Source organism: Mesoplodon densirostris, chromosome 1 (assembly GCF_025265405.1).
Source record: "Mesoplodon densirostris isolate mMesDen1 chromosome 1, mMesDen1 primary haplotype, whole genome shotgun sequence".
NCBI lineage: Eukaryota > Metazoa > Chordata > Mammalia > Artiodactyla > Ziphiidae > Mesoplodon > Mesoplodon densirostris.
In genome coordinates, this window is record NC_082661.1 from 546,068 (window position 1) to 569,040 (window position 22,973).

Here is a 22,973-nt window from a genome sequence, read left to right on the forward strand (position 1 = left end):
GAGTCCGGGGATCCTGACCCCCTGGGCTGTCCGTATGGGGCTGGGGCTGGGCGGTGGGCTGACAGCACTTCCCGGCGGGCCCTACCTGTGCCCTCACCTGCCTTCCCAAAGCGAGCCCCCGGGTCTTCCTGAGCCCCTTGCCCTGGGGGTCCCCAGCCTGTAGGCAGCGGTGGGCTTTGCACCAAGGCCTTGTTGACGCCCCACATCCACAGTCCTTGCCCCACCCCCCACTCCTTCTGCTTTTCAGCAGACTTGGGGGCTGGGGGTGGGACTGGGGCAGCCCCACCTGCGAGGCTCTGGGTCATGGGGCTGGGGGCTCTCCCAGTCCCCTGGGCAGCAAGGTCCTCAGGGGCGAGAGGGCACGACCCTGAGCTGCGGGGGCCTGTGTGGGCCTCAGCCCGCCTGGAACTCGACCTCCTGTGCTGCGGGCCCCGCCCTGCCAGGCCCGGGGTGACGGGGGCAGGTAGGAAGGTATAGGCTCCCCACACGTGCCCAGCACCTGGAGACCAGGCAGCGGTGCCGTCTCTGAGCGTCAGGGCGACCAGACAGAAGGTGCTGGAGCCGGTGCCACCCCACTCGGCTCCGAGGCAGGTGGCTGCTGAGGCCCCGCAGCGCGGAGAGGAGCAGCGGGCGGACTCGCGAGCTCCTTTTGCAAATCACGAGCAGAGGGAAATGGCAAACCCGGTGCTGGGGCTTCAGACACGGCCAAGACGCTGTCCGGCCGTCAAGAGCATCTGAGAAGGGGCCTCTGAGAGCACCAGAGGGCTGCAGGCGGTGGACACCTCTGGCTCCACGGTCCAGCCCCACAGCGGCACCAGCTCTGCGCTACCCTTCAGCGGGGCCACGGTCTCCCAGGGCATGTCCACCCATCCTCCCAGGGCTCCAGCCTCCGGCGGGTGCTGGGCCCTGGGGAGCCCACACCCCACTCTACCCCACCCCACCCCCAGGCGGCCACCCTTACAAATCTTTGTTCTCCGGAGACTCAGACCAAATTTAGATGGGATGACGGTCACTCTCCTCCAAATCCTTAAGTCACAGCCGCCAGCTGGTGGGATTTTAGGCCACTAGTCAAGGGGGTGCTATCCCGTCTCACACGTGGAGGCGCGGGCCCGGCCCTGGGCGTCGCGAGGAGGTCAGCGAGCCGAGGACCGCTCAGACACAGCGGCCTCGGGCCTGGAGGGGCCACCGCGCCCCGTGGCCGGAGGCCGTGGTGCCTGCAGTCTCGCCTGTCCGCCCACTGGCCCATCCGCGTGAGGGCTGCGCCCTCCGAGCCCCACCCCTCGGGGACCCGGCACCTGTCCTCCAGCTGCCCCCGCTGGCGGCTCCGGGGTCGCGGATGCTGGGGAGAAGTGGGAACATTTCCTTTCTGTTGTGGGGTCCTGTGTGTGGGGAGCCCTTGTGGCACACCTGGGGGGAGACTTCTGAGCGGTGCCCTGCTGCTCCCCAAGAACGGCCCAGTGCAGACCCTCCTGGATCGACCTCCAGAGGGGAAAACCACCTCTGTGCTTCTGCCTGTAGGACGGTCGGACCTCAGCTGAACTGACTCTTTGGTGCAGCCAGACACCCCTCCGCTGCCTGAGACGGCCCGGCCCCCTCCCTGCCTGCAGCGCAGTTCAGAGTCCTGACCGCATCGCTGCAGATCCCATTAGTCTGTGTATCGAACAACAACACACAGAAGAATTTTGGAAAATTAATTTCAAGTTTTCTTCCTTGATTTGGACTCAATTTGCTAAAACCCTTTTCATTAGAAGAGGCTCTCTTCTCATCAAAAAAGCAAAACCGAGAAAAAAAGGCTAAATTTGTCTGTGTGACGCACATACATCTGTGAGGCGGGCAGTGCGCCCAGCTGGTGGGATGGGGGGCACCCGACACTGCGTGTGCGGCCAGGGTGGGGGTCGGCGAGCTACAGCCCCTACGCTGAAGCAGGGTCTGCATGTCGTGTCTTTGCAGCCATGCAGGTTTCATTACTGCACATTTCATTGCAGTTTCAGAGCAGATCAATGAACTGCTCACAAGGGTCCTGCGGCCATCTCCCCGCCCGGTGGGAGCGCCCCTTAGAATCGGGTGAGAGAGCATTTCCTTCCGCCAGGTCCAGGACCACTGGCCAGAGGACCACGATCGGGGTCAGGTGTGCTGGCCAAGGGGCATGGTGCTGTCCGTGCAGCATTGTGCGTGTGTGCCCACCCACCCGGGACCATGTATAGGACACAGTGGATGGTGCAGTGGGCACCACGACAGGTGACAGGGCGGGGGACCCTCATCCAACCTCCCTGCCCACAGGGCACCCTCTGACCTTTGTGCACCTGCCTGGACACTGGGCTGCCGGGTGTGTGGTGGGGGAGAGCAGCGGGTCTGGGATGTGGCTGTGGCCCCGAGGGACCAAGTCTCCCAGTGACGTCATCTTGAAACTTGCAAGGTCCCCGGTTTGGGAAAACATGTTGACATTTTTTCACTCGACAGAGGAGAGCAAATCACTTCTGCTCAGGGGATGGCGACCCCGACTCGGGGCCATAAAAGGGGTGACGTTTTCTGGGGACCTGCTGTTGGGATCGCTCGGCACAGTGGAAACGCCACCTAAACGGTTCAGAGTAGGAGGAGGTCAGAGCGAGGGTTTCACTCCCTGAGCTGCCTGCAGCCATGGCTGATGCTCTGAGATGGGGGCTTCGGGGGGATGCAGAGGGACCCTGTGCACCCTGTCGACCATCCAGGTGGGAGGACTCGGAAGACAGACGCCCCCAGGAAGCCACAGCACCACAAACAAGATGCCACACGGGGCCACAATGCGTTCGCCTTGCATGAACCTTTTCAGGAAAATACTCTCCACGGAAAACTATGGCTAACAGCCACTTTGTCCTGGGGCTTTTTCTTTTTAAAAGTTTTTACACTCAACACGTCCCTTGGGAGTGGCCCAAGACCCTAGGATGGTCCGGACCATCCCACGTGGGCACCAGGCTCTATCATGGAACATGGCACGGATTCTGCTAAGAGGGCGGTGGGTCTCGAGCGTCAGCCACCGGGAGGGTGAGACCACAGGACATGGGACCGCAGAGCCATGGATAGACGGGGAGAAGGGACCCAGAGTCTCCCTCCTCGAGGCAGCAAGGCCAGGACGGCGTCTGTGTACCACCACACCACGTCACGGCTCAGGTTGGTTTTTCACGCTTGACGCCCACGATGAATCTGTGAACCAGGGCGGGGGACGTTTATATCCTGACCTGACTCCAGAGCTGCATGCCCAGTCACCGTGACCACAAACCGCCAGACGCACAGATGGGCAAGAGCAGGCGGGAGGTGAGGCGTGATGGCGGGGAGCAAGGCCAGCTCTGTGCTTGGCCTGCGGGTCAGAAGGACAGAGGACGGGTCACAGGAGGGAGCGTCTGTGAACCCAGGACAGCGGGTGTAGGCTGGGCTCCGCTCCGGCCCCAGGGGTCTGAACCTCAGCAGGGCGGCCCACCCTCCCGACAGCCCTTGTGGGGAGGGGGCGGAGGCACGGCTGCACATGCTCTCTGGACGCGGTTAAGCCTTTTCTCATCAGCTTACTGAGGCCGCCCTGACCTCAGGGTTAGCCGGCTTCAAAGGAGGGAAGGAAGCAGGAGCGTCTTGTGCAGGGGCCGCGCTGACGGAGGCTTAACCAGCCGGATGCCGTGCCCATCAGAGATGGACCAGGAGGTGAGACTCTGAGCCTCCAAAAACATCTTGCGAGCCATTTTATTTTTTATTAAAAATTTTTTTTTTTCAATTTTTATTTTTTGGCTGTGCTGCACTTTTGGCATCTCAGTTCCCTAACCAGGGATCAACCCCCGCAGTGGACGTGCAGAGTCCTAACCACTGGAGGGCCGGGGAATTTCCGTCAGGAGTACATTTTAGAACATCCCAAGGCACGAACACATCTTTTTGTCTCGTTATGAAGGCCAAGGTCACTGTGAAGAATTTCGTCCAAGTTTGCAGTCAGATAGAAGAGTGTCTGCTCCAGATGCCTGGAGCTGCCCACCGGACGTGGGTGGTGGACACACAGGTGGATGACAGTGGCTGCCCCTCCCCCCTCAAGAGCGGGATCATCCGGTCATTTTGGCATCTGGAAATCTGGGGACACTGGCTCGTGTTCCACCCAGAGGACACATCCCAGGACCACGGGCAAGCCGAGTGGGACAGTGGGAGCTGAAGGCTGCCCCTCTGGGCTGAGGTGCTTGAAACGGGAAGCTCCAACCAGGCCTGAGGGGCCCGTGCTGGTGGGTGAGGGTCTTGAAACACCGCTCGGGGCCCCTCGCACCCTCCCTGGCACTCGCTCTGCCCCTGGTCAGCACTGTCCAGGGATGCCTCACTGCACTGGCTGGCCGGGTGCCTGACTCCTTCCCATCCCCAGGGGTCAGCCTCAGTCCCGTGTCCTCGGGGACAGCTGTCCAGCGTCAGCCGCTTGAGGCTGGATGCAATCCCCCAGGCTGCCTCTGGCCAAGGAGGGCTGATTGCCAAGTCCAGCTGCCGTCTGGCTGGAGTCTTCACAGGCTGGCCTCAGTCTCTGGGTCCTGAGTCCTTCTCGGGAGAAGCCCAGGCGGCAGTTGGAGTCTGGAGGCCAAGGCAGCCTGGGGGCAGGAAGAGCAGCCGGCTCCCCAAACCTGGTTCTCTCTGCCCAGGCACAACGCTGGCAGTGGGCCGCTGTGGTCATCATGGAGGTTTTCTTCCGAGAGACAGTGTGTGCTGGGGCTGGAGGGACAGCTGCAGAGGGTCAGAGGTTTCTTCTGCTGGAAGCGCTCACTGGACTTGGCCTGAGGCCTGGGCAGGGGACGTCCGGTTACTCACCATGGTTGCCGGGGTGACTTGGACCTCCCCAGCCTCTCCCCACAGCAGGGACATCCAAAGGAATGGTGGACTTCTGGAAGTCTCTGCCATGGGGCCCTGCCTTCCACGTCTGTCCACTCTGTCCCTAAAGTCTCGGCCCAGCGGCCACCCTGGTGGGGGTGCCGCATTGGGGGTGTGTTTGCCTCCCGAGAGCCCTGGGGTGGGAGAGGACACAGCCCCACACCCTGACCCCCCTTCAGCTCCAGCCCCGAGGAGCGGCTGATTAATCACAATATGCAAATGGCCCATTTAAAAAATCAGTCACCAGGACATTTGATTCATTATTCAAGACCTGAGTTGTGTGTGCAGAATTCCTAATGACCCACGAAATCAAGGATCAGGATGGTTGTTTCAGAGAAAAACCCCTGTTTGGGGGGACGCACTGACCCCCAGGCTCCGGGCCCTCCGCCCCACACCTGGATCTCACTTTCCTTGGTCTCCTCTCAGGGACACAGGCTTTGCTGGGCCCCAGGGCCAAGCGGCCTGACAGGAGCCCAGATCCTGATTCGGGCGGCTTGTCGTCTGGACAAGCGGAGTTGCCTCTCCACACGGCAGACGGGCGTCAGCAGCCACCTGGCCATCAGGGGCGCCACCTGTGAGCCCGACCCAGCGCCCAGTCCCAGGTGGGGCTGCTCCAGGGTGCCTCACGGTGACCTGTGTGCCTGACAGTGACACGTCCGCCCGATGGTACCGCTCCGCCTCTCACGGACGTTATACAGCCCGGGGCCCGTGGTCTCTGCAGATTTCACCCGAGGGAGGAACACGGCTTTGTGAGGCGAACGGTGAGAGCAGGTGAACAGATGAGCAGGTCCCCACGAAGGAGCCGCCTCCAGGTGCAGCCCTGTCCAGGCCCCAGGGCTCAGTCCGGGCCTGTAGGTGAGTGGCAGCTGCCCCAGGGTCGGAGGGGCGCTGCGGGCGAGGCAGGCAGACGGCACCGGGCTCTCTTCTCTCCCCTTTTCCTCAGACCCTGAAGTAGGGGTCCTGGGGGGGAGCAAGCAACCTCCTCCCCAAATTCCTTGTCTGCCCAGGGCCCCTCCAGGGCTGCACACTTGGGCTCAGGGGCCGGGTCCCAAGTTCATTTACAGGGTCACAGAAGCGTGGGGATGTATCACATCTCGCCCAGGGGCCCCCACCCCACCTTTCCCCCAAGCCTCGAGGTTGGAAGGCGCGGCAGAACCCCTCTGTCTCCTCCCGACACCCCCAGGCCAGCAGGCCGGACAGGGCGCAGGGGCCTGCCCTCAGCCCCCGTCTCCACGCAGCGCTCAACGCAGCTGCAGGCTCCGGCCTCGCGCTGGGCCTCCAACAGGACGCGCTTGTCCACAGCATCACGGTGCTGGTGGAGTCCGCCCAGCCGCTCCGAGCTGCAGGACACACAGCCAACAGGAAATCGTGTTGGGAGGCACCACACGTGTGCACTGCGGTGGCCCCGCCTCGAGGCGTCACCGGGAGAGGCTTGGGGGGAGATGGGAGGGCGTGACTGGAGGGACACGGGGCATTGGAGGCTCGCGGATGACCTTGGTCCGCCCTGCCCCCCGGGGTTGCACGCAAACATTGCTGAAGGTCCACGAGTGGTTGCCCAGGAGGATGGCTTGAGGGCCAGTCCACCAGACCCCTGACCCAGGGCCCGCCTTCCCGATCACGCCGGGGCCGTGGTGGAGGTTCACTGGTCTCAGTCAAGGCTGTCCAGCTCCAACCTCTGTCCGCGAGGCCCCCCAGTTGGGATGCGCGTGAAGCCCCCGCAGGAGTCCCGGCTCCCGGTGGCAGACAGGAGGGGCGGTTAGTTCACATGTGGGTAGGGGCGTGGCCTCGGGTCTGAGCTGGAGCCGCTGGGAGCCCGGGTGGGGTGGGGACCGCTCCAGCCCCCAGGGCTCCCAGGAAGAGGAGAGAAGTTTTCAGAGTGGGGGCACCTCACACTTGCGGGGCTGGCCCGAGGCCTCTCCTCACCTCGATTTAAGGAACTGTTTTCACTTAATGCAACTGTGCTTGAAAACCGAGCAGAGCACGCTGACTGCATATGGACGCAGCTGGATCCCAGCCGGGAAGAGGCCTCTTCTCTTAATTGCCCAGGGTTGCTCTAGCCAATCACCAGTCTGGGGCTTAAGACAACAAAAATCACTCTCTCACTGCAACAAAGGCTGGAGGCCCGAAGTCATGTGCTCTGCTGTTAGAGGTGGTGCAGGCCCAGGCCTCTGGGACACCACGTCAGGGCTGACCATCCAGGATTTTCTGAGAGGAGTGGTCAGGGGCGACTCACGGCAGCTGAGGCGCGAGAGGATGTGCCACTCTGACGTGGGTTCCGTGCCGCTCATGTCTGCCTCCAGAACATATTCTTTGAAGGTTAATACCACGTTGTAATTAACGTGAATGCTGAAAATTCTATTAGAACTTATGTTCATACCAGTCAAAGGGCTTTATCATGCTCTTCCTGGGGTCTAGCCCCGGGAGGCTTGGAGGAGGCCTGAGGCACTGTCCACCGGGCCGGCAGAGTCTACTGAGCTTAAAGCCTGAGACCCAGGCATGCAGTGACCTGCTTTTCACACCTTCTGGGCCTTGGCAGGACCCCTGGTTGGGTAGATACGTGTAGCGGGGCCCAACGCCATCCCCCTCCTCCGGCATGATCATCCTTGGATAACCGGGAAGGGTCTCCTCCAGACAAGGCTGTGCCTGGGGAGCCGGGGCTCTGCGCCCCATTAGCTGCCACCTCCCCAGAGCTCCAGAGGGCCTGGCAAGCCAGGGGCTCCAACCCAGTGGACGAATAAATGCAAAGGCCTCTGGCACACCCCTGGGAGGAACTTAGTTAGAGAGCAGTGCTCTTGACACCTTGTAATTACCAGCCAGTGGGGGGGCGGTCACTTTTCTTTACCCTAAAGAGAGGAAAGACTTCTGACAAGATATTTAGAGCCACCTTCTAATTTCCCCCCAAATGGCTTTTGTAGACCCAGTCATTCCATGGAAGACGCTTAATCTAAATGTTAATGTGACAACTTGGGGTTAAATTTACATGGAAACAATCGATTCCTGATTCCTGCAGAGGGAGGACTCAGTGGGACTCCAGGCACCGCAGCCTCGCCAAGTACCACGGTGTCCTGAAGCGCATCCTCGCATCTACTGTCTGGCTTCCTCAGGCGCTCTCGGCATCCTTTGGACCACGCTGAGCCTGTGTGGAGACCTGGGGCAGACCCCACACTCCTAGGTCGTTGGGACAACAGGGAGCTGGTGAAGGGCCCCCAGCTCAGGAAACACGTGAATCTGCCTGAAATACCAGAGCGGGTCTCCCACTCCCCCTGAATGGCTGGGTTCAGTGTTTCTGGCATAAGATACTCAATCATATCTTTACTGTTTATTTGGAGCTTATTTTGGATCTGAGCACTTGAGATATTTCTTGGGCAAAGAAAATGCTCCCTCTTAGTTCAAGTTACTCTAATTATGTTCTGCTTACTTTCCCAATTTTGGAATGGGGTGTGCAGATGAAATTCTACAATGTAGCAGCATCATTTTATACTAAATATAAATTCAAAATGTTATACATTGGCAGAAATGGAAAGTTTATCATAAAAGGCATTCCTAAAATACTTTGAAACTGCATTTACTTGAGACTAAATCGATTAAAAATTCATTAGCTTTATTTGCAACTCTTAAATTTTAAAGCTCCCCTAGATGGGGCACAAGAGTTTGCCTTCCTCATTGCCGTACTTTTTAAACATTAATGAGTTTCTTTTTTTTTTTTTCAAGATTTTTTTGATGTGGACCATTTTTAAAGTCTTTATTGATTTTGTTACAATATTGCTTCTGTTCCATGTTTTGGTTTTTTGACCACAAGGCATGTGGGATCTTAGCTCCCTAACCAGGGATCGAACCCACAACCCCTGCATTGGAAGAAAGTCCTAACCACTGGACCACCAGGGAAGTCCCTAATGTGTTTCTTAAAACAATAAGTTCTCTCTACAAAACAAAAATGTGTTTAGTCTGTTAAAAGTTGACATCCTAAGTAATTTGTAAAGCCTCCTTCTTGGACGTTGGTTGGCTGTCCTTCCTCGCAGACTTCTAGGTGTGTTGAATTAACGTGTTCACCACAAACTGACTGGCTGTCACGGAGCTGCCAGGAATATCTGACAGCTGTTTACCCGTCTGTGCATCTCTTTTACAAACATCAGCATCTCATTTGAGCTAAAAAAAACAACCCCTGGGCAGGAGAAAGCAGGCGTTAGGCATCGCCTCCCCTGTGGAGGAGGAAGGAGGCTGGGCTGTCCAGGGCACGGGGTGGTGAGGGGACGACCCCCATCCCGCCTGCCCTGCCCCTGCAACCCAGGGGGACACTCAGCCCCAGACCCAGGCCCTGCCCCCCGGATGCGCGCCTGACCCCGGGGTTTTACCCACAGGCCATTTGCTCTGCTTTTACTTGACTGTCTTGTTCCATTGGATTTTTCTCTGTAATGACTTAATTGCTTTTGTAAAGTATGATGTGTTCCTTATTAAGAAAAATTCAAGCTACACAGAAAACCACCAAGAAAGTAAAAAACCTACCCCCAAATCCAAACACTCAGCGCAGATACCCCTTTGCGCATATTTATAACTAGAAAGACAGAAATCATTTTTGAAAATCGGGATAATATACATGTGGTATTTTAATAAAACATACCCAATTAATTTTACTTGAAATTAACCAAAGAAAGGTCACTTGAAGTGAACCTGATGGAACAGAGCATCAGAAGAAAGTGGCTCTCCTGTCAGAGATGTTTCCAAGGTCCTCAGGAACCCCGATCTCACTCCAGGCTGCGCACGGGAGCCCCTGGAGCCTCGGGGACCACCGGCCCTCTGACTGCGGCTGCAGAGCCTCGCTGACTTGGCCTGAGGGACACTTGGAGTCCAGATGCTTTAAAAGTTCCATTGCGTGATTTTAATGAGAAGCCAAGGCTGAGACCAACTGCTCTGAAGAAAAAAATATTGTGAGTGTTGAGTGGTTGATATGGTTGCCCTTTAGCAAATCCCCATGTTCGCACTTGGCACGAGTTCTGATGGCCACGCCTGGCGATGCTTCCTGGTCCCGCTGGCCCTCACCCTTGGCTTATGTGTTACTATTACTGCTTTACTTGCAAGGCGCCCAGTATGAGCATCGCGTCCTGCTTGTAAATCCCCTGTTGAAGGGGACACAGGACAGGGATGCGCTGGCAGACTTGTCTTGGGATTTCTCCACCACCGCGCCCTTCAGCCCTGTCCGGGTCATCAGGCAGAGTTTTCGGGTGTGACCTCTGGGCCCCTCCGCTGTGAGAACCCACCAGCGTCGTCCCCCCTCGGCTGGACGCTCAGCCTGGGTCACACCCTCCGCCCTCGGCTCGGCCCCGAGCGCTCCTGTGGGCAGGGCGGGCGGTATGGCCAGATTTCCTCTCCCTTCACGCCGCTGATTTTTCTGCTAAGATGTTCAAATGACTCTGTCCGTATTCTGAAGCCTGATGGCCTCGCTGGGCCCCATCTCAGTTGATGGCTCACCTGGAATTTGAGGACAGTCGTCACCTGTGCTCTGGGTGTTTCCTCTCCAGTTGCTGCTCCTCTTCTTGGGAGCCACTCCTGGGCCTCCGGCTTCCACTCTGACCGGGACCTGTGTCCTCCCTGCCCCTGCCGGCCCTCTCCCCACCCAGCCCTCTCTTGTGGCCGTCGTCTCCTTACGTGGCTCCAGCTGCTGCCCTGAGTCCTCGCCGGCTTCCACGTGGGGAAGGCTGTTAGCCGAGGGGCTGGGAGGACCCCACGGCCCCTTGGCCTTCTTGGCGATGACCCCTCTCCGCACTGGCCGCTCCTTTCCTCCCAGCAAGGCCGTTCAGGATCTCACCACCGGGTTCTGTAACCCCCGGTTGACGGGTTTGCCATCAAGCGCCTGAGGCTCCTTTGGCCCCTCTGGGTGTGGACCCCTTCTCCTCCAGGGCCTGTCAAGACCCTCGAGGCCAACTTCCGATCACCGGAGTGGGTCCCTGCCATTGGGACACACAGCCTGGTGTGGACACACCAGCGTCCAGCCTGGGTCCAGGCAGCTGGTGTCCTGACCTTTCAAGTTTCCCCCCGTGTCAGGTGTGGTCGCAGCTCTGAGGTGGGGCAGTGGCCCCACGCAACTGGAGTCAATTCTTTTAGTTGTTTTGTAGTTTCCAGTGAGTGACTGGTGCCTCCCAGTTCCGGGGCCTCCCCCAGCCTCATTTAGCGATGTGGCTTCTGCAGGACAGATATGCTGGGCTGTCGGTCCGGTGTGGGGAGGCCCCACTGGGGAAGGGAACGCCCTCTCCCTCCACACGTACGTGGACAGAGACATACATTGGGAATCATTTATTCCAGTTTCAGCGACACTCTCTAGAAGCTGCTTCTACAGATTAGCAAGATGGTTTAAGTCTCAGGCTGCAAATCCTATTAGCCAGAGATGACAGTAAAAGGAGATGCAGGAGTGTGTACGTGTAACAGTACGTTCACGCACGCGTGTACTTTTCAACTGTTTCCTGGCCATGGCACCATGGCCGGATGAGGCTGCTAACCACCCTCCAGGGCCGCGTCTCTGGGCAGACCGGGCTCGGGCCGCCCAGCTGCCCACATCTGGGTCCTGGGGGCTGTCGGACGTGGTGGTGGTGGGGTCTTGCGGCTTCCCTCAGGGTCAAGTCTAAGGCACAGAAGGCCTGAGCGGGGGTCCACGTTCCAGGCCCTCAGACCGTGCCCCCCGTGGAAGAGGAGGCTTCCTTGGGCTGTAGGGAGACGCTGCTTTCCCCCAGGGAGGACGTGCCCCTTCCCTCCCCTGGTCCCCGAGCCCAGGCTGGGCTCAGGGCCCACGTTGACCGGCCGCTCTCCTCCCGCCAGAGTGGCTATGAGGTCACAGGCGGGAGCAGGCCCGAGACACAGAGGCTGCACCCGGGGCCTGGCCTTTCAGCTGGAAGCTTGAAGAGGGGAGCCCCTCCCCACAGCTGCAGGGCCGTTCTGCTCCCTCCCCCGTAGCTGCAGCCTCGGGCACGGAGCGCCTTCCGCAGGGGTTCTGGGGTCTGAGGAGCCCCCCGCCCCCCCGAGCAGAGATGGGTGGGGAATGAATGAGCGAAGGCCGGTCCCCAAGCCTATGGGTGAGGCACTCACAGCCCCAGTGCCCCACCCGCCACCGCTGGAGACACGGTTGCTGCTCAGACTGAGCGGGGTCCACCTCGCCCCTAAAGGCACCCCCACCGCGGGTATGGCGGGGTCTGTGCGATGGGACCCGGCTCGTCAGCAGGTTCACCGACGGGCGATCGAACCGCTTTGATGAGGTGAATGCATCTCAAGAGCAGCCCCTGGGAAGACACCCCCGAGGCGCAGCTGAGGGAGCTGAGTCCTTGGGGCCCTGCCAACCCCGCCCCACATGGGAGGAGGCCCAGCACCGGCTAAAGCCGCTTCGAAGGCTCTGGGCCAGAACTTTCCCCCCTCGCTGAGCCTGCGGGCCACAGCTGAACAGAGGCTGCAGACCAGCGCCAGGCGCCCGCGGAGAGCGGTCCTGAGCTGAGGGCAGGCCCCGCGCTCCGCCTTCCAGCCAAACACAACCCAGCGATCACTCCGCAGCAACAGCTACGGCTCCCGCCACATCTGTGAGGACAGTGACTTTTCTACCACCTGAGCCGGATTCATGCGTCCGCCTTGTGTGCAGAGCAAGACACGTCGTCTGGGGCCGCGAGCCGGCGGGTGGGCCCTGGGGTTGGGTCACAGGGCACCCAGCGAGGTGGGTGCTGGTCTGTACAGCCCGGTTCAGCCCAGAACCTTCTGGGGAGCGGACAGGCAGTGGGAGCCTGCGTTGTCCGCCGGCACAGGGACAGCCGCTCCGTGTCTGCCGAGCCCGTCGCCCCCCGTAGAGGCCAGGCTTCCACCGCCTCGAAAGGTAACGTTTGGCGAGGAGGTGAGGCCCAGCCCCTGGCTCTGACCCCTGCCCTGGCCGCACGGCAGGGCCCCCGGGAGACGTTCTGAGGCGTACTGTCCTTCACTGAAAAACCGGTGCTGGCCGGGTGCTGGCGCGAGGGCACCTCCTGGGGTGGGACCTGTGCACCGAGGTGGCCAAGATGAAATGGAGCCCCTGCTGCCCTGTGCACACGTCCAGTGCCCTCCGTGGGCCAGCGCCCTCTGCTGCCAGCCCTCCCAGGGGCTGGCCAACCTCTACCGCCCTTGAGCCGTCCCTCCTGTCCTACGGTTTGAAATGACACCTTTTCTTATTCTAAATCCTACAGCATCTCTGGTCTCATTTCTGTCCCTTTCTGCCCTCCTCCGTCCATCTGTCCATTAAGGAGCCAAGGGCCAGGCAAGAATGCCCCTGCTGAAGGCAGCTGACTGGGTGGTGGGCTCTGGGGAGAGGTGGGGACAGTGGCAAAGGCGTCGGCCTGACAGGCAGCCTCATCTGGGCTTCAACTGACCGCTGCCAAGGGGCCCCAGGGCTCCAGAGGAGAGAGGCACTCGTTTCCGAGACAGAAATTTGGAACCACGTGTGAAATCTGATTTCTAGTCATCAGAAGAGGCTGATTCGATTAGCGTTTTGTTTCTTTGGGTCACCACGTCGTTGGGTGGTATGGCCTCTGGTTTGCTTTCTCTGGAGAATCGGTGATTCCAAGTTCCTACAGGGGGAGCTGGACCCTACGCTGGGGGCCATAAAGCAGGATGTGGACTCCCCTCTCCTGGCAGCCGAGGGGTGACCCTACGGCCTGGCCGCACCCCAGAAGCCCACGGGGATGAGGGGACCCTCTGAAGGGCCCACCCACCCAATTCACGAAAGGCGTGCTTCCTTTCTTTGAGACTTATCAACATTTCTGGAACATTCTACGGCCCACTAGCCCCAATAACCAATAACCCTCCTATCCTGTCTGTCACCCCATCAGTCCCCTTTCCCCTCCCCCCAGCAAGGCTCCCATGTTTCTTGCACCTGAGTTTTCCAGCCACCAGATGCCCAGTGACCCAGACTCTGGTCCACGGGTTCAGGTGGGGTTGGGCTGGGGTGTTGGCTGGTCCCCAGTGGCCCAGACATTTGGGGCCCAGGAAGTCTGAGTCCCTCTGTTGGCCTCCCCTGATCTGAGGTGGGGCCCTAGGGGAGCACCCTCCTTTCTGGACAGTGTGAGCTCTCCAGCTTCTCTGGCCTCACAGAACGGGCTCAGCTGACTCCATCGGGACAATCAGGGCAGAGCCCAGCCATCCAAGGCAGCGGGTTTCCAATGGGAGGTGTTTTCCTGGGTCCCTGTGATGCCTTTGAGACCACATCACGCCTGCATCCCGCTGCATCCCGCTGTCTCCCGCCGCCTTGGGCAGCCCCGAGCTCCAAACAGACCAGCTCAGGAGGGCTGGTCCCCAGGTGTCCCTACCCACCCTGGCTCCAGGGCTCCCTGCAGGCTGGGCTGGGGGCTGGACGACAGCCTGCAGCGGACGCCTGGGGGAGGAGTGGAGTGTCCACGTGCCCCCCATTCCAGGGCAGGGGGCTGTGTTCTGGGCAGAGTGAAGAGCACGGGCCTGGGTGGCATCACCAGTGTGGGTGGGCAGGATGGCGGGGCAGCGAGCCAGCAACCAGAGGGTGGAGTGGGGGCCGACGAGGCTGGGGGCGGGGCACGGTCCAGCTCTCCCTCTTGTCTGAGCCCTGAACTGAGTTCGTGCTGGCAGAGCCATCTCAGGGGAGGGCAGACCTGGGTCTCTGCAGCTCGCGAGGCCCTTCATTCCCAGGAATGACGTGAAGGAGAAAGATGACCCTCATCCGCACCATCCACAGGAACCCTCCCTGGTGAGGAAAGCTGACGAGATGCTTACACACAGGGGCCGCACCTCAGCACCCAGGAGCCCAGGCAGTTCAGCAGAAGTGTGGGCGTGAGAGGGACACTGGCCCGTTAGATGTCCGGCCGTTTAATTAGAGCTGCCCCTGGGCCAGCCAGGCCTCACCTCCCCCAGCCCCACGCTCCACACCTGGCCGCCTTAGGGCCTCTGGATCTGCCCCCATCTGCCAGGACAGCGGACCTCAGGGTCCCTGACTGCGGGACCTGTGTGCGGACATGTCCTCAAAGGTGGCTCCTTGGAGGAGGGCCCAGCCGGGCAAGGTCTCATGGTCCTGATGCAGGGCCTTCAGATGCCAGAGGCAGCAGTGGGCTTCCCACAGGTGCCGCGGGATGAAGCGGGGTGGCCTGCAAGGCAGGGCCAGTGACAGGGGATGTGTCCTCCTCTCCTGTTGATCATCACACGGTGACAGCACGTCCTTGGATTTTGTTAGAACCGGCAGGATTTTAACAAACCTTTTGGTGTCATCACCAGCTCTGGCTTCGGTGCCGGGGCTCCTAGGGTTTCTGTGCGGATGTACTGTGCTGCTCTCTCGACACCGGCTTGGGTGATGGACTTCTAAAGTTTTATTTTTAACCAGAACATCCAGCCCCTGAGACTGGGGGCCGGGCAAGGAGCAGGTCCCACCCGAGGAGACGTGCTGGTGTTGAAACCGCGGGTTCCAAAGTCTGGTCTCCGGCTGACTTCGCGAGTGTCTCCTGACCTGCCCATCGCTGGAGCTGTGCCTGGGGAGGGTGCGATTTCCACAGCAATCCCTTACAGACACCCCAGGACCGGGGCGTGGGCAGTGGGGCTTCTGATCTGTGGGACGGCCATCTGTGGGGCTGACAGCGGCCTTGGAGGATGTTCATGGGTCCTGGAACAAGAACTGGGATGCTGGAAGCTGTAGGCACGACGCTGTGGTGGTGGTGGTGGTGGGGCGAATGTCCAACATCCGTGAGAAAACCCAAACCACAGGCCTGGCCGAAACTGAACACAGGCGGCTGTGACCCCGCGTTCCCCGAGAGGCGATGTCAACCCCCCACCATGCACCTCCCCTGTGCACTGTCGGGTTCTGACAGCTCAGGACCAGGTGAGTGGCCGTTGGTTTGGCTGGTTTGCGGCCTGTGGGTCAGAGCCAAGGGGAGGCTGCAGCCAGACTCGAGAGCGGCCTCTGCGTCCATGCACATGACCCGGCACAGGCCACGTGGCACCCAGTTCAGTATTTTCGCTGCCGAAAAAAGGCAAGGCTAGTCTGCGGGTCCATCCAAGTCTCTCATGTTTTATTTAGGAAGCTTAAGTATTCACCAGGCCTGGGCTTCCCACAAAGGGGGCTGTGCATCCATATGAGGGGCTGGAGCTCCAGCCTGGACGCCGCCCGCCCGGCGCTCAGATGCCCGCGCCCCCTCCTGACTCAGCAGCTTCCACCTCCCGGCTACTCTGCGGAAACACATGCCCTCTGGACGGCCAGTGAAACTCTTGCCCTCCCCCAGCCTGCTTGTCCTTTTGAGCGAGCCCAAGAGCAGTCCTACAAGAAGCCTCAGGGTGGTGGGTGGGTGCTTGTGAGGGCCGGGCCCCTGCTGATGTGAAGGGGCTGGTGGGTGGTCCTGGGAGGCTGCTGTGGGCTGTGGGGCTCTCACCAAGGGGGATGTAGGGGTGCCCCACAGCCCCCAAGCCCCGTGGTGTGTCCTGGGCACCGGGGACCCATGCACTGGGGCCAGACCACCCCCCGGGCTGTCAGACGGGGCCCTCGTGGGGCACTTGCTCTGAGATGGCCACTGGGCACGTGTCTGTAACCAGGAGCTGAGGCCGTCGTGAACCGTGACCTGGGGGTCCCCCCCGCCGCCAGGCAGGAAGCCAGCGGAGCGGCCTGGAGGCTGCGAGCTTGGGGTGATCTGGGCCGCCTCGTTGGGTGGGTCTCACTTGATGCATCCTCCTTTTCTCGAGGTTAATGATCATTCCGAGCTGCCTTATTCTAGGAGACGTGCCCTGTGTTACTCAGATCACACTGGAGAAAACAGTGTCTTCAAGAACTTCAACGGCAGCTTTAAAGAAACCAGGTGGGCACCTAGAAAGTTTTATGAACTCTTCATATCTTGCCTATCGCCGCTCTGAATGTCATAGGAACGAGAAGGTGGTCCTCAGCCTGGCTGGACCGGGGGTGTGTCAGGCCGTCCTCCTGGGTCCCTCACTCCTGAGCCTTGCTGGGGTGGGGCAGCGCCACGCCCACACCAAGTGTCCCTCGGGGGATCTTCCCAGCAGGAAGCGTCCAGGTGGACGTACTGCACAGACACAGGCCGGACGCCCTGACCGCCCACCAGTGACGGCGGCAGAGGAAGTCGCGGTGGCTGTAGGGGGTCCTGGGGGCTCCAGCCTGACTGTCGCCACACGCACGGAATCCGCACAAAAGGTGCCGACACCCAAGGAGCAACGGGCGCTTCAGAGGCAGCACCTGCCTGTCCACCGATGCTCAGAACCGTGGCTGGAGCCGCCGAGATGCGGGGCAGGGGTCACACGACGGTTCACGCTCCCTGGAGACAAAGGAGCCTACTTGGAGTTTTCAGAGACAATGTGTTCAACTCGTGGAGAAAAAAGTTTCAAAACACGAGGCTGGGGCTTCCCTGGTGGCGCAGTGGCGGAGAGTCCGCCTGCCGATGCAGGGGACACGGGTTCGTGCCCCGGTCCGGGAAGATCCCACGTGCCGCGGAGCGGCTGGGCCCGTGAGCCATGGCCGCTGAGCCTGCGCGTCCGGAGCCTGTGCTCCACAACGGGAGAGGCCACAACAGTGAGAGGCCTGTGTACTGCAAAAAAGAAAACACACACACACACACACACAAAAACACGAGGCTGACGCCACCTACTCACCTGATCCCGAGATAACTTGGATGTTTGCAGGTGGTCCTCCCTCCCCACCCCACACCCCCCAACCCCGGGGCCCCACCAGCGGGGCCGGTCGGAGAGGTGCACAGACCCGGGGCGGGCGCACACACGTCCTGCTGCCCGGCAGAGACCCCCCAGGCGGCCTCCAGAAGCTCCCTGTCCGGGAAGCATTTCACCTTCTCAAGGAACCTGCGCTCCGGCTTTACGCGCCCGATGCGGACCAGGCTACTGGAGGCCAGCCTGGCCTTCCCCCAGGACGCGAGTACGGGGAGAGTGAGGCGTCCATCAGGACCACTCGTGCTAACGTGATTTAGACTCTGTAAGGGAGGGCTGAGCCGGCCTGCCAGGCCCGCATTCCTGATGCGGTCCATCCTTTAAGCCTCAACGGAACGCAGTGGGAGGGGCAGCGGCACAGCTCTGATGGCTGGTGAGGTCGGGACAAGCCAGCAGGCGCGAGGTCCCCTTGAGGTCTGCGAGGTCGGACGCCCTTTAGAGCAATCCCCATCAGGGGACCATGTGGGGCTGGGCAGTTACATCCAGGCAGACCTGTCTGGCCTGGCTAAGAAGCAGGATTTTGAGACACACCCTGAAATCTCCACACAGCACCCCCCTTGGCCCCCGAGGGAATAACCTTCTGCAAATTCCCCCACCCCACCCCCCAGCCCCGCCCCAAGCTGTGCAAAAGTTCAGCAGATGCTTCCTAAATGAACAGCTGTCCCACGACTTGGGGGAGGCTAACCTGATGGTGCCTGATTATTTGATTAGATGCCGGTGGAAATTTGGAGGAGAGGAGACCCCGCTACCCCACCGCCCAGCGCCCCGTGCTCAGAGCTGATGGATTGTTCACAGAAATCATTGTCAAGCTTAGAGTTCAAATATTTTTAGCTGCCAGAAACCCAAGGTCACCCAAGTGACAATCTAGTGTCTGGATTTATAGATCATGATTCAAAACTTAATTCTGTAAGAGTAGGTTAAGAGCCCAGTTTTGTTCTAAGCTCTGCACCCACAGCAGCAGTATTTAGAACCAGAATCCTGAGAGGAGTTTAAAGGTCCGTCCACACCCTCCCTGCTCAGCATACGTGATCCAGAAGCTTCTAGGCTCACTGACCCTACCTTGAAGAGCTGCAGAGAAACACACTTGGTTAACTGAGATGCACTCCTGACTCACGGGACATCGCAGTCCTGGTGTGGCACCTCTCCACCCTGAGAGGGATGGGGGCCTGGGCCTTCCCACAGGGTTCTGCTCCTGGCCATGGAGCCAGGTGTGAGCCAGATGTGAGCCAGGTGAGCCAGGTGTGAGCCAGGTGTGAGCCAGTTGCAAGCCAAGTGTGAGGTAGGTGTAAGCCAGGCATGACCCCCTGCATGTCAAAGCGTCAGAAATGTCACCCAGTTTAGAAAGGAGCTCAGAGCAGACAGGGCCCTTTTTCCAGGTGGGGCTCACACGGTCTGTCTCGAGAGCCAGAGGGACGCCACGGGCCCCCTGGGCACTGTGTGGAGGGAAGGACGATGCCGTCCTCTGTCCAGGGCGCCCCTGCCGAGCCCACACCAGAGCTGGGCTGCGGCTCCCGAGGGGCGTCTGGGTCAGGACTGATGGCTCTTCCTCAGCGTTTCCTTCTTGAAACGTTTCTGTGCACAGCTGAGTTGTCATGTGGACACATCCGAAGAGGATCACAGACCTAAATCTGGTTGGATGATTTGAAGCATGGTTTGGAGCAGGAGAGAATGGTTGTGGTCCAACCTGAGCAGACCTGAACGTGGGGACAGACCCCAGCTCCAGTCCCTCCCCTGCTCTGTGGCCTCAGCTGAAACGGTCCCACTCTCGGTGGCCTGTGCTCTGCGCCCGGCGTGGTGGGCGCCTCCCAGGCATCCTCTCTTTGTGTCTCTGAGGAATCAGCCAGCTCGCTCAGTGAGACTTACGTTCCAGAGTCCCCTCGACAAGCCCGCACCCTGCGTGAGTGGTGGGCGGTCTCACTTGCTCCCTGATCACCTGGAGGCACGTGACGGTCCCGCAGCATCAGCGCCCCGCCCACCCCGGTCCACACTGAGGCTTGTCCCCCACCCACCTCCCCATCCCTCCAAAGTACGCCTCTGGGACCTCGGCCAGCGGAGGGTCCTCGCTGGCCGTTTGCGCAGCCATATTCGGACCCGAGCTTTGGATTGTCTGGGTCACACCGACTGCCCAGGGCTGGTCTGAGCTTTGGCTGGCTTTGTGGAACTCAAACCCGTTCCCCCAGGAGGACTGCCGGGTAGAGGGTCCTCTGCCCCCGGGGCTACCCTGGCCACTCAGCTCCCGGGGGGCCGACGCCCAGCCCCGAGCATCAGGGAATGCCGTGATGTGTACACGGGTGTTGGCAACTCTGGACTTGGCTGGAGGCCGAGGGCCGAAGACCCAGGTTCAGACCCAACGCCCTCCGAAAGGCCCCATCTTGGCCTCTGTGTCCCAAAGAGGATGCTGCCCGAAGACGCTGTCCACACATGCAGACGCTTCTCAGCACACATTTCCAGCCCAAACACACGGGATGTGAGTGCTTCGCTGAGGGCCCAGTGCAGACTCCACGTGAGCGCAGGGCACCCTGCTCCCTGCAGGACATGGTGACACCAGGCCCCTCTGAGGACGCGGCGCCACCTCCGGCCTGCGTTCTTCCTCACTTGCATCGACTCCGGGAGGCCAGCCTTGGCCTTTGTCCCGACACTAACGTGGCGCCTCACGAGGTCCGCGGAGCCCACACCCCTTCCCATGGCGGGAGAACAGGGGTCCCTCTCAGCCAACGTCCCTCTCGAGTCTGTTCCTCCAGCCGGTGGCCATGGGAGCCGGGCTGTGGGCGGTCACCTGGGGTCGGGTTTGCTGCCACCTCCAGCTACAGAAGCCCCAGGCCTCGGCCATGCCCCGTCCCCACCGGAGCCGACGCTGGGTCCCTGAGCCCAGGACACCAGCAGGACAGAGCGTGGAGGTGTGGTGGGAAGGGGTTTGAGGACCCACATGCCGAGGGCGGCCTCGGGGTGGGGGATCCACACTCAGCGTGGACAGTGCAGAAGAGGATCGTTTATACCACACGAAAAAGGAAACATTTCAGACTCAAAACAGCATCACCTTTTATCTCAATCTGTAAAAATGTATTTTTCATTTGTTCAGAAAGTGCGTCTTGCTGGGTCAGCCTCGGTTGTCATTGAGCTGTCAGAGCGAAGCTCCGAAGCTCCAGCCTCGTAGCTCAATAAGCTGCACTGAACAAAAAATCACAGAGACCCCTCTACAGATTTTACAAAAGCAAAACGATATTTTTTCAGGGTAGAAAAATCCTTTCATTAAAAAAACCCCACCTTGTATAAAACCATCATATTAACTCAGATAGGCAGTCTGGGTTTCAGTGGGGAAGAATGTTCAGCGGGCCAAGAAATCCTTCTTTCCCCAAACAGGAGCCCACAAGGGAGAGCCCTGGGGACACTGCCTGGCATCCCCACACAGGGCCACCTCCCTGTTTACCTGCTTGGTCTGCCCTCTGGTCCTGGCAGCTGGATGAACAGACACCAGGTGAGCTGCCCCGAGGTCTCAGCTGAGAAATTTCAACTTGCAGGGTCAGTGCTGGGAGCAAATGACTCCTGGGGATGGTGTACATGTGAGTGTGCACGTGTGTGCCTGAGGGAGCATGAATGCGTGTAGGTGTGCACCAATGTGTGCATGCATGTGCACGTGGGCACCAGTGTGTTTGCATGTGTATATGGGTGTGTGCACATGTGTATGATGTGTGTTGTGTACATGGGTGTGTGTGTGCATGTGTATGAATATGTGTGTGCACACGTGTGTGCTTGTATTCTGTGCCCTGTGCATGTGCATCTGTCTTTGACATTTGGAGCAGACGGGTTCTCCCGTGGACTCTGGGCCTCACCCTGGCCGAGTCCATCATCCATGCGTGGGTGGCAGCTGAGCTGAGCTGCTGTGGGTGACATGGCACAGAACACCACCCTCCTGAGGGGACCCAGGAGGGAGCTGCCGGCTCGGGGAGGGGGGACGCCCCAGGAGCTGAGGCAGCCGTGGTGGACGAGGGGTCCTGTGTGGTGACTCCTGCGTGCGGCGTTCGGTGCACGGGAGTGGCCGCCGTCGCCTGGAACAGCACTGGGTGCCGGGAGGCGATCAGCCCGAACAGGCAGCTCTATCCAGGGGCCCTGGGGAGCACTCCTCTGCCCGGTGGCCGCGCCATCTTCCCCCTCCCCCAGGGGGTCCTGTGCAAGGCAGGTGGGACCCAGGTGGGGATGCAGCACTGCCCTGTCCCACAAGGCCGAGCGCTAGGCCTGTGACCGGAGAGCCGAGCAAGTGGGGGGCGGGTGCCGTCATTACTCGGCTGAAGGGACCCTCCCAGGCCCCACCCCCGGGACAAAGGCCTGAACCTTCCCGGTGGCTGGGCCTGTGGGCTTGGGTGGCATCAGGCTCCGTCCTACAGAGCCAGGTTCACACACCGGGGAGGCTGCGCCCTTTCCTCAGGGTCTGTCCCTTCCGGCCCCCTCAGCGTCAGGAGGCATGCACCCCCTGCCAGGACACCTCACTTCCCAGCTGGGACCCCACGGGGGGGCCCTAGGAGCCCCTCGGTACCCGGCCCGAGGCAGGGTTCCCACCTCGGAGTGGGAACTTGCTTATATAACCGGGCACAGTCCTGCTGGTAAGATGCACTGTTTTAATGAACTAGAAGGTGTCCCGCTCTGCTTCTCAGCCTCTGGGCAAGGTGTTCTTCTCTGGGAGCTTAAAGGCGCGTCGGGTATTTTGCGTGCTCTCTGTGGGGTGAGACTCTGGCTGCAGAGCTATTTCATCTGGGCTGCGGGACGTTAGTGAAAACTGCAACAGAGACGAGAAAATCGTCCAAGGGCCGGCTTGCGCCTGAGGGCAGACGCGGAGGGGACGGCCTGGCCGCCCCTGCAGAAGCCCAGGTGGGGAGCAGCCTCCCAGCGGGGCCTGGGGGAGGGCCTCGGGGCGACCCAAAGAGCGGGTGTGCGGGGAGTGGCCAGTTCCACTGCGGTCCCATCGCAGGCGCCCTCAGTCTACCCAGACCTCTGGGTCGTCCACCAGCTCCCTTGCCCACGCTGTGCTGCTGCCCGAGGCTCTGTGGAGCCTCCCTGGAGGTTCTGTCCGCCTGGCTCCCCACCACAGGGACCCCCGACCGGCCCGGCCACGTGGGTGCCGCTGTGGGCTCCCGAGTCGGCCCTGCACCAACCCCCTCGCCTCCCAGGCTCCCCTTCTTCGTCTCTGTGGCTTCAGGCAAAGGTAGGTTCGGGCCTGTGCCGACCACTCTCCTGACCTCGCCTCCGCCCTGGACAGGCCAGCCCGGCAGTGGGGCATCTGCTGACCTCCGGAAAGCAGAGTCACTACCCATAGCCCCCAGCCCTCCTCCTGGGAGCCAGCAGACCTGAGGGCAGCGTTCTGCTGACGACCAGGAGGGGTGACCAGGAGGGCCTGGCACCCCTCCAGAGCTGGGGCCCCGATCCTGTGGCCACCCGGCCACCCACGG